We start from the raw sequence: 16,953 nt of genomic DNA, 5'->3' as shown, positions 1-16,953 counted from the left end.
TGTCCATCACCCAGCCACCCCCACCCCAGCAACCTTCACTTTGTTTCGTGAGATTAAAAGTCTCTTATGGTTTGTCTCCCTCCCAGTCCCATCTTGTTTCATTTTCTTCCTTCCCTATCCCCAACAACCCCCCGCCCTGACTCTCAAATTCCTTATATCAGAGAGATTATATGAGAATTGTCTTTCTTTGGTTGACTTATTTCACTCAGCGTAATACCCTCTAGTTCCACCTAAGCTTTAAGGCAATTTGTGGTCACCGTATAGTCCTCATATAGCCCTCATAAATAAATGTGTGGGATATCTATTATTACCACTCTTAGTTGAGGCAGTCACATAATCAGGTGCTCAGAACAGCCCAATTTAAGGAGAATTTTGAAGGTGGAGGATGAAATGAGGAACTTCCTAAGGATGAAAGGAAAATACCATTTATATTCTAAGTATAACTAGGCATTGCTTATTTTTTCCTTCCTTCCATCCTTCTTTTCTTTCTTTTTCCTTCTCCCTTCCCTTCCCTTCCCTTCCCTTTTTCATTTCTCCCTTTCCCTTTTCTTTTTTTTTTCTTTTCTCCCCAGTGTTTCCACAAAAGCTAATTCACGTGAAGCAGTGGTTCCTTACTTTCTACCCCCTACCCATGGGACATTTGACAATGTCTGGAGACAATTTTAGTTGTTGCACTCTCAAGGGTGGGTGATGGGTTGTTGTTGACATCTAGTGGGTAGAGGCCAGGGTGCTACTAAATATCCTATAATGCACAGGACAGCCCCCACAACAAAGAATTGTCTGGCTCAAAATGTCAGAAGTGCAAAGGCTGAGAAACCCTTATACAAAAGGAATGAATATATTGATTATGAGTTGAACATGGCAAACTTGTTAAAGTATGTGTCCATGGACCATGAGGTCCTGGTCAGTATTACCAATTAAACTATATCTAAAAGGGATTCTTCCTGACTGCAGGAGGGTCTTTGCTTTTCAGAGAGATTGTGTAAGCTATGAAAAAGTTTGCCTAGGGCTGAAGTCCTAGAGAATTCAAGTTCCTGTTTCCGTTTTCTCAGAATCCAAATAGACTTCCTTTTCAGTAATTTTTCATTCAGCAGACACCATTAAAAGTGACTCTTAGCCTAAGTACTGTGCTCCTAGATAAAAAGAAAAACAAGAGCTTCAGTAAGTGCCCTCAAGGAGCTTAGAAGACAGTATTATGGTTAAAGACTCAGATCTGATCTGTGTTTCCTCAGTTCCTGTCTCTGCCATTTGTGATGTATGTGATGTAGGTCCTCATTTTAGGATGTGGTTAAAAATAGTCTAGCTCATATGGTTGTTATGATTAAAATGTTGACAAGCTGAGTATTTAGAATAGTATCTAGTTCAACAAATTTTGGTTGGTTTTATTATTTTTATTTCACTACTACTACAGGAATCCTGGAGCTTATGGATTATGTAGTTTAGGATTTTCAAACTTGATTAGTACTGGATTCCTTTTCTCAATAAAGCCTTACCTAGACTCCAGTATATGAATCACATGAAAACTGAGCAGTTCTTGTTAAAGTAAGGTTGGGAGGCTGGGATATGCTTTCTCGGGACACTCACCTCTCTCTCATAACTGCCAAACATGGGACAGTGGAGAATCTTCTTTGACAATCACCAGTCTCAAACAGTTCACTCATTTTTAAGAGCAAGGAAACTGAAGCCTGGAGAGAGGAAGTGATTTAAATGGGGTATGGGGCAAGTACATGAATAATTCTAATGTACATGCATCCAGCACAGAAACAATGTTCTAAGAGGGGATTCAGAGAGGGCAGAGACCGTCTCTTTGGTTAGGTTGTATTTAGGATCAGTCTGAAGAATGGATAGGATTTTAAAATTTTAGATTAAGGGGTAAGAATATTTCAGAGGAAGAAATAGAATGAGAAAAGGATGGAAGAAAAAGCATTGGCATTCTTATCCATGTCTTAGTAAATTATCTTTGGTTGTGAGTAATGAAAGCTTATTTCAAAACATTTTAATTGAAAACCAAAGGAAGGGAGTTGCAAAATCACAGGGCAGCTTCTGGGTCCCAGGGCTAGGGAGTGGAGCTCAGCTTCATTTGGGCCTGGAAAACCAGAGCTGAGAGCCTTCTGAGCGCTTCCCTCTTTCTTGTGTTGCATGGTTCTTGTTTTATCCTCTCCTGTCCATTTGCTGTATCCTTCATTCTCTCTCTGTAGACCAGCTTTCCTGTCTTCTTTGTGTGCATGGCTTCCCCAAATGTGACAAATTTACATGTCACTCGTTCAAGCGACCAGTCTCCATGGATCATCTGTCTCTAAATCCCAAACTCTAAATTCTAAGAGGAGAACTTCCAGTTGGCTTAAGAGTGTGTACCTCTCATCCAATAGTTTTAGTCAGAGTGGAGGGAGAAACCTGTTTAGTCATGTCAACACAGTTGACACAGTTGGCGAAGCCCTCCTCAGGGATGAAATGGGAACAGAACTGACCCTCAAGTTGTTCCTTTAATGTAAGTACAGACAGACATCCATGTAGCTATCCTTAGAGTGAGGAGCAAGAAGTGAGTGAACAGATTGACAATGACTTCTCTGAAGAGGGATGCTGGTGCCAGCTCTGATGTGTAGGGAGGATGTCCTCAGGTGGAGGAGGATAAGGGAGGACATTCTAAGGAGGAGTTAAGAACAAGGAGGAGCATTGGACGTTTGAGTAGCCGTGAGCATCTGAGTACCAAATGTGCCAGCAACCGGTCACTCATTCAGACAGCAAATATTTATTGGGGCTTGCTAGGAGGAAGGTATGCTTGTGGATGAAGAGATAAAACTTAAACTGGTTAAACTGCTTCCCCGGTGTCATAGAGAATGGGAATATGAACCATGTCTGGCATATACCAAAGTCTAAAAAACCTTTTTCCTCCATAATTTTTTCATTCATGCTTTTCCTACTTGATTCTACAAGGTTAAAAATGACTTAGAGCAAGGTTAGTGGCTCATGCTTTTTTTTATTTTTAACAGCTTTTGAAATTGTACCTTGTCCGTACTTCCTAAAGTAAGAATAGGCAAATAGTTTTCATAACTATAAAATGATTTATGTGTGAGTATTTGTTTTAGGGGGATTTTTTTTGGGCAGATGATTTCTTTTTTCTTTTTTTTTTTCCTTTAAGATTTTATTTATTTATTTGACAGACAGAGATCACAAGTAGGCAGAGAGGCAGGCAGAGAGAGAGGAGGAAACAGACTCCCTGCTGAGCAGAGAGCCCCATGCGGGGCTCGATCCCCGGACCTTGGGATCATGACCTGAACTGAAGGCAGGGGCTTTAACCCACTGAGCCACCCAGGCGCCCCTGGGCAGAAGATTTCTAAAATGCTTGATAATTCTAACATTTTAGTACCTAGGAACTTTTTCTTTTTCATTTCAGTAAAGTTGGCAACCAGTTAGATTTAATTTATTGTAGAATTACTTATGATAGGAGAAATTTTATTTTATTTATTTATTTTTAAAGATCTTATTTATTTATTTGACACAGAGAGAGAGAGAGAGAACACAAGCACGGGAGCAGCAGACAGAGGGAGAGGGAGAAGCAGACCCCCAGCTGATCAGGGAGCCTGATGCAGAATTCAATCCCAGGACCCCGAGATCATGATCTGAGCCGAAGACAGCCACTTAACCCACTGAGCCACCCAGGTGCTCTAATAGGAGAAATTTTAAAGCAGCCAAAAATGTTCCAAATAAGGGAATTGGTTTCAGATAATTATGATATGCATATATGGTATTACTAAGTAGCCATCCAAAAATAAATGTTGAGGAATTTTTTACTGTAATGGCATTTGCTATAATCTTTGAAATAGAAAATTTGTGGAATAAATAAGGAATAAACTATGCTAAATTAAACTATATAAACATGGACATATTTATATATATAGAGAGAAAAATCATTGTAATAGCATATACTAGTCTAAAAATGAAAGAACTAGATCAAAATATTACAAAAGTTTTTTGGGTTAGAGGGTGCCAGTAATTCCAACATTTTATTTTTTAGATGTTTTGCTAAAGCTTCAATAATAAATTTCCTAACTACAATTTTTTATAACTATATTCTTTTTTGTTGTTACTTTTATAACTGTAATTTGTAATGGGAATAATTATAGATTCACATGCAGTTGTAAGAAGCAGTACAATGAGATCCTCGTAAATGTTGCCCCTTTCTCGCAGTGACAATATTCTCTAAAACTGTAGTGTGATATCATAGCTGAGATACTGACATGGATACATCCCACCTCATATTTCCCTGGGTCATGTATGTGTGTGTGTATGTCCTGTGCTATTTATCAGCTGTGCGGATTCATGAGTTTAATACCACAGTTCCTACAGTAGCACGGGGAGCCCTCCTGCTGCCCTTTTACAACCACTTCATGCCCACCCACCACTATTCTTTTAGAAATGTAATGAAGTCACATGGGCAGGACATTTATCTCATTTTGTTTTTTCATCTGAAGCCATAATTGTAGAACCTTAGAGTAGAACAATTAGCAGAATATGGGAATTTTAGAGGAGGAGTGGGAAAGGTTTTATGATTCTCTACCCTCCTTTGAACATATATCATCTGCTCTTTCTATTTTTTTGTCCCCAACACCTTTTCTCAGTAACGTCTGTCTTGAGTTAGCTATCATTTTCTGTGGAAACCCTTATCTGGCCCTCTAAATCTGGGTCAGATGGTTCTCCTCTGTGCCTTGATCATATTTTGTGTTTAAGTCCTTGTGACACTTTTACCATGTTATAATTGCTTGCATAACCAATAAATATTGGATGGGTGGGTGAGGTCTGGGTAAGAGTCCTTTCTCAGGTTCTGGTGAGCCTCCAACTACCAGCTTCCCTTCCTCTTCTACTCTCTGCATTGCTGTTGATCATGCTTGCGTATCACAGCATAGAGGTAGCAAGCGCTGGTGAATTTTCACCATGGAACTATGTGCCCAGGCCATAAATTCTAGCCTCTACCTACTGGTGCTTCCATCAGGATGACTAACTCCCATCTTCCCAGCTGCTCACATCTTTTTCTTTTCCTCCTCCATTTCTTTCTTTCTTTCTTTTTATTTTATTTTATTTTTTAAAAAATATTTTATTTATTTAACAGAGAGAAATCACAACTAGGCAGACAGGCAGGCAGAGAGAGAGGAGGAAGCAGGCTCCCCACGGAGCAGAGAGCCCGATGTGGGGCTCCATCCCAGGACTCTGGGATCATGACCTGAGCGGAAGGCAGAGGCTTTAACCCACTGAGCCACCCAGGCGCCCCTCTTTTTTTTTTTTTTTAAAGAGAGAAATCACAAGTAGGCAGAGAAGCAGGCAGAGAGAGGAGGAAGCAGGCTCCCTGCTGTGCAGAGAGCCCAATGCGGAGCTCAATCCCAGGACCCTGAGATCACGACCTGAACCAAAGGCAGAGGCTCAACCCACTGAGCCATCCAGGTGCCCCATTCTTCCTCCATTTCTAAAACTCATGCGATGTTAATGATGACTGCGATCAATAGCTATGGCCTAACACTGTGCCATATGCTTGCCATGCATTATCTCTTTTAATACAATATACTTTATGTCTTGCTAGACCTATTTCTAAAATGAGGAAACAGACTCAAAAAAAAGGTGAATAACTTGTCCAGGATCATGTATCCAAGTAAGTGTCAGAAATGGCTTGAAATCCAGGACTGTCTACAATAAAGCCCAGTTTGCCGACCAGTCTGTAAGAAGGGGCTGAGTCTGTTTGAACTTCATGGTCCTCCTCCAACTCAGCACTTCCTCTAGAAACCTGTCTAGTCTCAGATCGAACCCTTCTAGTCACATAATTTTGGACTTTGGATGGCAGCCATTCTAGTGCTGAACAGGAAACATTGCTAGGACGTTGTCTCTGATGTTCAGTGGAAATCTGTCCTTCACTGTCACAGTGCTATATCCAGGTGGGTTGTAGTTCTGTCCTGTGGTGCAACATAAATTCCTCTGAATCTGTAGACCCCTTGTGATATACCTAGAAGGGATTTTAATGATTTTCTGGTGTTATCTGTTACAGATGAGGAAACTATAGAGTGCAAAGAGAGGAGCCCTGTTCAACTTACTACACTTGAGTTACTTGAAATCTAATTCTGTTGCTCTGGCTTACCTTTCTCCTTCTCAATCTTACAGTCTTTCCTCCTGAGATGGGTTTTTCTGACCTTTCATTGCCCTACTCATTGTCCTGTGGACACTCTCCAGCTGACCACTGTCCTCTTGTTTCTGGAGCTGACCTCGATATTCCAAATTTCGGTTGATTGTCTAGAACTCTCAGGATTAATTCTGCAAGTTATTATGAGAACCTACTATGTGGGTTACTTTTGCGGTAAACATCTTTGCCACTGAGAAATGTTTGCAGCAAAAATGTTCAGGGCAAAGAAGTCTCTGGCAAAAATGCTTATTGTGAAAATATCATGCATGTATGTTGTTCCAGGGACATGTCGTAACCCTCCACTACATTCTGCCTTTCTTCTAACTCTACAATATTTGTGAAGCTATAGTTTGGCTGCTTGTAATAAAGGCCATCATAACTATGGCTTGAACTGATGGAAACTTATTTCTTGCTCTTGTAAAAGCCTGATCTGGAATGGGAACTCTGAAATAAGGACAGTCCCAGGCTCTTCTCTCTTGTTGCTTCATGTTCCCTAGGATTACTTTCTTACTCCTTATCCAAGATGGCAACCAACACATTTGTTTTCCAGCATACTTCTTCCCTCTAAGAAATACCCTGGAAGTTATATTCTCACTTCCACTCACCTCCTGTTGGTTGAAACTTAATCACATGGTTGCATCTTGCTGAAGTGAAGCATGGGAAATGTAGTCTTATTTGGGGAGGCCCCATGATCTGCTAAAACATATTACTAAGGAAGGAGGAGGGGGAAGTGAATATTGTTTAACAAATAGCCATGTCTGTCACAGCCTTCGTCATGTTCCAGCTCCAGGAAAACAAGCCCCAGGTTGATGCTCTATAGTTACTAGCCTCCCAGGCTTATAATGTTCCATTTCTAGGAAAGATGGCAAAGCAGGACCCCCTCCCACTCCCAGGGGAGTTAAGAGAAATTCTCAGGATTTCATGAAAGACTGAAACTCAGTCTTTGGCGAGCAAGTCACAATGGTAGAAATAGCTGTGATTATTTGAACTTAACATGCTTAACATACATTATCTTACTTGGTTCTCAAAGGTATTTTGGGAGGCATGTACTTTTATTAATCCCCAATTTATAGATCACATTTTCAGAGAGATGAAGTAACTTCCCCAAGGTCACATGGCAAATATGCAGTAAAACTGCTACCTATCATGGTGTGCTGGTGGCCCAAGGTCATTGCCCTCTCCACTTTGATGCCAGGCAAAGCAGAGTTGCTCATTAACACTTCATAAAGCCCTCTTATGTTCTTCATAATCATTAGATACTTCTAATTATAATCTGAGCAGGAAGTGTTGTTTTAAGTAGGTTATGAGCCCCAAGTTGAAGTGATGGGTCTTACATCGTGTTTGCTGAGTCTGAACTCAGAAAAGGAAAAAAAAAAAATTGGTGACCAAATTGGCAAAGGCTCTTGTTCCAGTGATCCATCTTGCTGTCAGCAGTGCTTGTTGGGATATTTTCTTCTGTGTGAGGTAACTGAGGTGCAGAGATTATAGGATTTATTACCTATGGTAGAGCTGGGATTTGACCCACGTTGGTCTGGGAGGACCAAGGAGAAGGAATCAATCATGCAGAGAGCCAGGAAGGGGCTCCTGACAAAGGAAAAGCAAAAATGAATGCCCTGGATGGGGAAAATTGGAAAAGAGGCTAGAAATAAACCAAGATCATGTTCGAGCCTTATATATTTTAGAGCTTGTTTGTTACGGAAGGGGAGATAGAAGCTCATTGTCAGGGTACCCCCGCCCCTAGTGGAGAATCAATGGCTGTTTTGGGGCAGACCTCAGTGATGTTGGGATAAATGCCATCATGCTGGTCAAATTCTACTTAGGTATCTTTGGAAGAGTGATCAACAACTTCCTTGATGAAGTGTTGTTCTCTTTTGTGTCATTAAACTCACTTTGGAAGTGGGTATGTGAGCAATGTGCCTTTCTGAATTCTTTAGAAATCTTCCAGGGCCTTTGAAGATAGAAAACAGTGATGCTTTGAAATTAGCAGTAGTGTCTAAAGATGTTTATATCTTCTTTCCTCTTAAAATCCATTTAAGCACGTAAAGGGTTGAAAACCTGATTACACCAGTGTCTCAAACCTGGAATTTATAGAGAAGTGGAGGGTACTCAAAGGGTGTTCTGTTGGTAGAGGTGCTGAGCTGCTCTGAAAACAATGGCAGATTCTTTTTATTTACAGCGACTGGAGCCTCACAGATGTGCATCTACTGGCAATAGTCCACCAATTGGTAGCAGATTTGCACATAGTCCTAGTTTGGGCACTTCATCTCTTAATCTAATGTTAATTCAGCTTTTCATAGTAAGGTTGTAAAATACCAAAAGGATCTTAAAAAAAAAAAAAAGGAAGCACAAAGATTACAAGGCCTATAATTAATTGTGGGAATTTGATAGTACATTCTGGACTTATTATTTGCCCAGGCTCAGCAGAAATCCCTTTGATGTACTTCCAATGACAATCAAAATAACAGCTTTATGAAATAAATGGACTCTTAGGTGGAGAACTGAAGTTCTGGGAAGAGCTCTATCTTCTAATCACATTGCTCTTTGGCGTTGGCCACAAGTACAAACCATCAGTGCCTTATTTTTAGTTTATGAAGGGCTTCCTTGGAAATCATTTTACTTTATTTTTACAACTGCTTTGTGAGCTGAGTATGATTATCTTCATTTTGTGGCTGAGGAGAGTGAGGCTCAAAGGGGTAAGTGTCTTGCCCAAAGTTGTAACATAGCTAACAAGTGATAGAATCAGGATTACAACCCAGATGTTGTACTCAGAGGTACAACTTCTAGTAGCTTTAAAATCTTTAAAGAAAAAAAATAAAAGAAGCAGTGCCACCTTTAGGACAATGGCTTAAGGGTTTTTTTTCTTCCTTGAATATTGTTTCAAATGTTTTAAGGAAATAGCTGCAAATTTTTCTGTACTAACCTTAATAACACTTTCTGTAATGTCCCTGAGTCCTTAATTCCTTCAGACTATCTGATTTTTCCCAAGCTTTGATCTTTTTTTTTTTTTTAATTTATTTATTTGACAGAGATCACAAGTAGATAGAGAGGCAGGCAGAGAGAGAGAGAGAGAGAGAGGGAAGCAGGCTCCCTGCTGAGCAGAGAGCCCGATGCGGGACTCGATCCCAGGACCCCGAGATCATGACCTGAGCCAAAGGCAGTGGCTTAACCCACTGAGCCACCCAGGCGTCCCCAAACTTTGATCTTTAATATTGCCTTGTATTTTATAATATCATATTAAAGGCAAGAGCCTGGAAAATCACTTATTAAGGGTTTGTCAATTGTCTGCATGACCTTTTTCATTTTGTTATTTTATTTATTTTTTTTGGTAGTTTCATGGTTTTATTAACACAAATACAATGTGCACATAAGCTGTCTGTCTATTCATTTTCTTCACTGCACAGCCTGGCATTAGGATTGGTGACTCTGATGGCCAGCTGGCTGCTCTTTCCACAATGGCTCTGTGGTTCTTGGAGGAGACATTGTGAGCGATCTCTGCACAGTGAGATTTGTTGCACATCAGCAGTACTTGAAGATCTTCGACATCGTGGACTGGGAACTTACAGATGCCACTGGGCAGCGGGTGATTTGTTATCTTGCTGCTCTGATAACCAGTGTTGGGCATCAAGATCTGGCCCTTGAATCTTCTGTGCACCCTAGTGTCGATGTGCCTGGGTTTCCCCCAGTTGTGGTTAATATCAGCCAGAATGGTGCCAGGTGAACTTCTTGCTCCTTTTTTGAATGATCTTGGGCTCCACCAGAGGTCTGAGGGAGGCCATGATGCTGAGTAGGAGATGGCTGTGAGGAAGAAAAGAAAACTGCGTGACTTTTTTAGAAGAAGCATAAATATGAATAGAACTAAACTATTTCACAAAGTAACCAAGGCTATAGCCATGTCCATATCTGATTCACTTATTGTAAGAAATCCCTTCAAAGATATATTTTGAATTTCTTGAACTAGACCATTGAGAAAAGGATGGCAATTTTGTCGTTAGGTTAATTTATCCCTGCTTTGAGAGAGAGGGCCATTCAGTGCGGAGTGGGGGTTGGGGGATGGGCGGGCCCAGTGATGGGTACTAAGGTGGGCATGTATTGCATGGCACACTGGGTGTTATACACAAACAAGGAATCATGGAACCCTACATCAAAAGTTAATGAAGTACTGTATGGTGACTAACATAACGTAATAAAAAATTAGAAAAAAATTAAAGAATTTCATTAAAAAAAACTGTATCAAAAGAAAAAGAAGACTCCCAGATGAGATTATACTTGCAGAATTTTCTAGGCAGACGTGAAGATTCTGAGCGTAAGATGTAACTGTGTTTGACAAAGAACTAGAAGAACATAGACTACAAACCCCCTAAAGCCTGACAGCCTCTGGCAAGGTGGTAAATCATGTGATGTCTCTTAGCATCCCTTTTCTTGGGATAAAACACAAAATGTAACATATGCAGAATTGTTGCTGGAGAGAAGACGGCAAAGATACTCTTCAGCAGCACAGGAAGCCTAGAAAAGCATGTACACAGTTCAGGAGGAAACCAGAGGGTGGGCTATGGCTGTTTTTTGGGGCTGGAGCAGGGAGTTGGCAAACTAGGGAGGAACACAGGAGGTAAGCTGCGCCCAGATTGTGTGAGCCTTTTAGAAGTCTCTTTACTTTTACCACGTTAGAAGTAGCCTAACAGTAGACCCTGTTAACTGGAGTCCCTGCAAGTTTCTACCAAGGGCTTGATAAGGTTAAGTGTGTATTTTAATGACATCTTTCTGGAGAGGACTGTAGGGGCTCCAGGCTGGCTGTAGGGAGACTGCTTAGTAGGACACTTAGGCTGCAGAGGGAAGCGGCCTGAACTAAGGCATTAGCTAGCTGTGGGTTTGTAGAAGTTGTGATGGATTTAGTATTTATCTAGACGAACAGGGGGAGGAGACAGGGTGCCTCTCAGATCTCTTTGTATTCACCCATTTTTGCAATAAATGTTTTGGGTTTTTGTGGTCAGTCAACAAAAGAGATATGTTGATTCTTGAACAGATCCTTTCCAAATAACCATTCCTACCCCAAGCTTCTAATGCCCCTGGTCGGGGCTTTTTTATTCAAAGAACCTTATGCATGAATGATTGCCTTATTTGTGTGTGTCCATATCTCCTTATGCAGGGACATTGTATTCTAATCCAGGAGGAAACATATGTCTTAAGTGGCTAGCCAGAAGTACAATGGTTCAGCTCTTTTAGAAGGTGATAGACCTTTAATATATATACCATATAAACACCAAAACGCATATGTTTCCTTTAAGATAATAGCAAAGGTGATAAGAATGACTATCACTAAAATTTGAAGGCCTGTTATATATAATTTGAGGCTTCCTATCACCTGCAAGACAGAATTCAAGTGTCTTAAAGGGGCATACAAACATTCCATAGTGTGTATCATATCTACCCCGCCATCCTTAGCTCAACACTCTGAAGTATTGCTGACTAGTTTATAGTTCAAAATTTAAAAACAAAATTCACAATGTTTTTGGAGCCAGACACTTTCGGAAATAACAGTGCCCAAAACAAAACTGTGTCTATCCTTTTATGCAGCTCCTTTTCTGGTAAGTGCAGACAAGAAAAAAAAAAAAAAAAGATAAAAATATACCATGAAGAAAAATAAACTAGAATAGAGAGCCTGGGGGTGCTGCTTTTTATATAGGGTGATTTGGAAAGCCTCTCCGAAAAAGGAACAATTAAGTAGAGACCTGTAGGAAGTGAGGAAGCAAGCCATGCGCATATCTGGGGGAAGAGTGGGAAGGCAAGTGCCAGGGCCCCGAGAGAGCTAGCAACATGCTGACTAGAGGCACAGTGCAGCTGCAGAAAAGACAAGGAGGGAGAGGTTGGAGAGAAAAAGCCAGAGACATATAAAGAACTTGACTCCTACAGAGCCTTGTAGACCATCTCAAGAGTTTTGGTTTTTACTCTAAGTGGGGTGGGAAACCAATGGAAGATTTTAAGCAACATGATAATTTGCCTTATTTCTTAGAACACTTTCATTGCTCTTAATGTAACAGACTGCAGGGAGGCAGGGTAAAGGCAGAGACACCAGTTAAGAGGCGGCTGCTGATAATTTAGGTGAGAAATGATGGTGACTTATATCTCTGGTTGGTGGCCAGAGGTTAGTGAGGAGAGGTGGATTTTATCTATATGTATGTGTGTATATAGAATATTGCATTATAATTATGGCATATAGTGTGTATAATACGTAAATACATAAACCTTTCTAATTTTAAATATATATGAGAGTAGGAAGGGGAAACAACACGAGTAGAAAGCAGAAACATGTGTCCCTATCGCTTAGCTTCAACAGTTTTCAACTGGGGATCAATCTCATTTCTTTTGTACCTCTACCTGCCCCTCTGGATTATTGTGATACAAATCCCAGCCGTAATATCATTTCATCTTTTAATATGTCAATAGGTCTCCAAAATACAAGGTCTTCCTTTAAAAACATTATCACCATATCCTCCTTCCATCTAGAATATTAATAGTAATTCCATAATATCATCAACTACCCATTGCGTACAAAATCTCCCAATTCTTTTAAATTAGTTTTATTTTTTCCCTTTTGCAGTCTGTTAGAACAAGGATCCGAATAATGTTCATGTGCTGAAGTTGGTTTGCATCTTAATTTTCTTTATCTTCTGAAACTTCCTGTCCATCTCTTTTTTTGTACCCTTGTAATATCTTTGTTGAAAAAATCGGGTTGTCTGCACTGTAGATTTTTCCCCACAGCTGGGTTTTGCTGGCTGGCTGCATCCCTGTGGTACACACCTTATTCCTCTGTCCTCTGTGTTCCCTGGTAGTTAGATCTAAAGTCTTGATCAGATTGAGATTCAGATTAGATCCTTGCTAGACTGTCTCATACATTCTGTATTTCCACTGGGGGTACATCATACATGGTTGTTTCTGTTTTTCTGATCACTGTCTAGTTCCATTATTTTATTAGGAGTCATGAAAGGTAAATTTTATCATTTCTCTGTTAGCTGGAATACTTCTATGAAATAAATACTCCCCCTCATCAGATATTTGGTTACCCTGAAATACAGTTCATATAGCAAAGATGGGAAAGGCTCATTTCTTTCCTTTTATTTATTTTTCAAAAATGAAGAGCTGGTTCCTTAGCCTTCTCCAAGGGTGATTAATGTGAAGTTTCTCTCCCTATTTCCCTCTTTATCTTATTGTTATGAACTCATGTTTGTAAACATATATTTGTTTCAATCTAGTGCAGTTGTTATTCTTACTCAAATGGACCCATCCTTGGCCAGAGCCCCCTCTTCCTTTGGTGTCTGAGTCTTTTTGACATATTGCAATGGTCATTGACTCTTTCTTTTCTTTCTGATATCACATATCAGGCTCATTGTGTACGTTTTCTGTTCCAGTCTCTAATCAGACATTTTTCAAAGGTCCCTAGTTCTTTTTAGAGGGAAACAATGTTTCGGGACTACGCTCACTGCTGCTGAGTTGGTCTTTGTGTCTAGCCCTGTTCAGTGGACAGAGTTAGAAACACATTAAAAGATAAATTACATTGTGGATTCATTATGATACTTCCAACTCAACTTCAGGAATGTGGGATTTTTACTTAATTCCATCAGTCTTTCACTTTGGTATCTCTTACATCTGTATCTCTTTTCTCCCATTCCAAAATTCCCAGTCCTCAATTATACCAATATAATGACTTATTTGCCTTTTGCTGTAGTACACTGTCGCAGAATAACAATACCAACACTACCACCAAACTAGTTTAAGGTTATGACATTTTTTGGTTGTTTGGTTTTTTTGTTTTGTGTTTTGGTCTGGATATATTTCACTTTAGGAGAGTTACTTTGTGTCCTAAAGTCACTTGAGGTAGTTTCTCTCTGTGTGGTTATATCATCAGTTTGAAACCTAGTGCTCTCACTTTTTAGGGGTTGCTTTTAAATGGATGTTTGAAATTATAGATTTACACAGTTCCAAATTCAAATCTATCAGACAGGTTGTATTCAAAGAACTTCAGCTCTGTCCCTGCTCCCTAGAGTGCATAAGTAGTTTTGAGTTTATCTTTTCACTTGGCAAATATGAGTGTGTGTGTGTGTGTGTGTGTGTGTGTGTGTGTGTGTGTGTGTGTGGTCATTATCTATAGATGTTTCCCCCCATGACCCTCCACTCTGTTTTAGATAAGTAAGAGTTCTACACACATTTTGGATTCTGGATAAAATTTGAAGTAGCACAGATAGTATTTTCTGAAGATGGAATGTGAAATATGAGAATAGGGCCAAGGTTAATAACCTAGAGGTATTGCTTCATTGATGAATAAAATGTAATAACCCAGCACTGAGAGACCTCCTGCCATCTCTCCAGGTGGGTCTTGTTAGCCTCACCATCCTTACAGACTCTACTCAGCTTTCCTTGCCCTCAGGTGCACTTCTCTATGTTCCACTGATATCTTATGTGTAACACTGTCCTTCCCATGTGATATATACTCCTTTTGTTTATGTTTACCTGGTCAGTAGACTGGGAGCAGCTTGAGGCGGGATCATGCTTTCTTCTGTTTTCCTACCACCTAGCACAAAGCCTTTTACCAAGTAGCAACTCAGTAAATATATGAGTAGATGAGTAGGCCAGGCACAGCACTATGTTCTTTTACAGGTATTTATCTCTGATTTTCAGAATAACTCCACAAGGTGGAGATTATCCCATTCTACAGATGAAGAAACTGAGGCACAGAAAGGTTCAAGTGCTTCTCTAAAGGAATAGCTAGTGAATTGCTGAGCTGGAGTTTGGACCTGGGTCTGTCTGATGCCAAAGGCACACAGTCACACCCGTTGTTTTGAACTGGATCAAGATGTATTCATTGAAGAAATGGTTGTGAGAGATGGCCGGCACTTTGCCTTTATTAACTGTGTGACCTCAGCGAGTAACAGAGCCCCTCTTATCTGTGTCCACATCTACAAAACGCAAGATGATAATATTAGATACCTCCTGGGGTTGTAAAGCTTTTACAATAACCCCTGACACACAGTAGGCACTCAAATATTGGCTGATGTTGTTCTTGTTTATTTTTACTAGCAGAATGCTGGAACTCGAAATACCACTGTGTCCGCGGCTCCCTGCTCTGTGCTGTGTATGCAGTCTGTCTGACCCACTGGGCGGGACCTCTAGGACCTCACACCAGTTAAGAAGGCAAGATGCAGATGTTTAAAGGTTACAAAAAAGGGCACCAAGGGAGTGGTCAGTCAGTTCGAGATTAGGGCCAAGTGCAGGGAAGAGGACAGAACGAGTTCTCAGCTGGCCAATCTGTTACATAACAGCCCCCACCAGGGCCTCCTAGGCAGAAATAGAAGACAGGAGCCACGATGGAGACCTGAATGTCTTTGTTTGACCAATGCCGCCTATGGTGGCAGTTAAACTTCAGCTCCACATCCAATTTCATAGGGTCCCACCCATCTCTCGTCCTGCGGTAAACTGCATACATGACAAGTGCACACTCCCATTAGAGCGTCTGTGAATTACAGAGTCACCAGTATTACAGGACCTGAAGGAGCAGCTAATTCCACTTCCTCATTTTACAGAGGAAGAAACTTTGCCCAGAGAGCATACGCTGTCTGCATCAGGGCACACTGGTATTTGGAACTTGAACTCCCTGGTTCTCCTCCAGAGCCAGATAATACAGATTCCCAAATGCCTGGGTTCAGGCCGGTGAGGGAGTGGCCCCCAGTGTGGACAGGCGAACGTGAGGAGGAGAGTGATGGCTCCACCCCTGTGCTGCTCTCATCATCCTTGGCCAGTTCAGGCTTCCACCCCTGGGGAGGGCCCAGTGACAGGGGCTGCTGAGGGAATAGTTGGGAAGGCCCAGGACATGACCATCTCTGCTGCCTGATCTATGCTGGGCAAGGTCGTCTGGACTCCCTTTCCGATGGACCTCACCCAAGCACTGTTGGTGATTGCGCAGAGACCTGTACTCTATGAAACAGGGGAAATAAAGAATGTGGTTGGAAAAGGACATGGGATTGAGAGCTGGGTAGACCTGAGGCATGTTCTTAGGCTGTTGTTTGTTAGATGTGTGACGTTTACCAGTTACTTAACTTTATTTTTTAAAGATTTTTAAAAATAAATTTTTAAAGATTTTATTTATTTCAGATAAAATGAATGAGAAGGAGGGAGAATGAGGGAGCGTGCATGCTTGAGTTGGGGGAAGGGCAGAGGGAGAGGCAGACTCCCTGCTGAGCAGCGAGCCTGATGCGGGGCTTGATCCCAGGACCCTGAGATCATGACCTGAGCCAAAAGCGGATGCTTAACCGACTGAGCCATCCAGGCACATCCCGCCACATTATTTAACTTGAATGGGCCTCATTTGCCTCCTCTGTGAAGTGGGTGTACTAATATCATCCCCTTCAGCAAGTTGGTGTAAGGTTTCAGGTCTGGTAGCATATGTGAAGCGCCTGGCAGATAAAAAATACTCAGTAAATGATAGCTCCCCTCCCCTCTATTTCTCCCTCCCTTCCCTCCCCGTCTCTCTCCCACCTTCCCTCCTCATCTTCTCACCCCCTCTCTTCTTGCCTCCCTACCTACCTCCCTCTCCCCCGACCTCACCTTCATTTAAAACTTCTTATCTTCAGTGAGGAAGTTTGGCACAGGGCTGTGGCTGTGTTCGTAGACTTGCTTGTGTATCAGAATATCCTGGGGGTGTTGAGAGATGCAGACTCTGGGCCCCACCCTCAGAGACTCTGATCCAGAAAAAATACGGAGATCTGTATTTCTAGCAGGCACCCCAGGCTGTTTTAGTGCAG

At 41.2% G+C, this 16,953-nt stretch overlaps 1 protein-coding gene and 1 pseudogene across 3 annotated transcripts in view; one reads left to right on the top strand and one right to left on the bottom strand.

Annotated features, from left to right (window-relative positions):
- Positions 1-16,953, top strand: part of DNAJC6 (DnaJ heat shock protein family (Hsp40) member C6) — a 148,321-nt gene that overhangs the window by 60,996 nt on the left and 70,372 nt on the right. The gene's annotated exons all lie outside the window — the stretch shown is intronic.
- LOC123950633 lies at positions 9,541-9,939 on the bottom strand (annotated as a pseudogene).

Source organism: Meles meles, chromosome 1 (genome assembly GCF_922984935.1).
Source record: "Meles meles chromosome 1, mMelMel3.1 paternal haplotype, whole genome shotgun sequence".
Classification (NCBI taxonomy): domain Eukaryota; kingdom Metazoa; phylum Chordata; class Mammalia; order Carnivora; family Mustelidae; genus Meles; species Meles meles.
The sequence above is the reverse complement of the archived record's forward strand: the minus strand, read 5'-3'. Positions and strand labels throughout refer to the sequence as shown.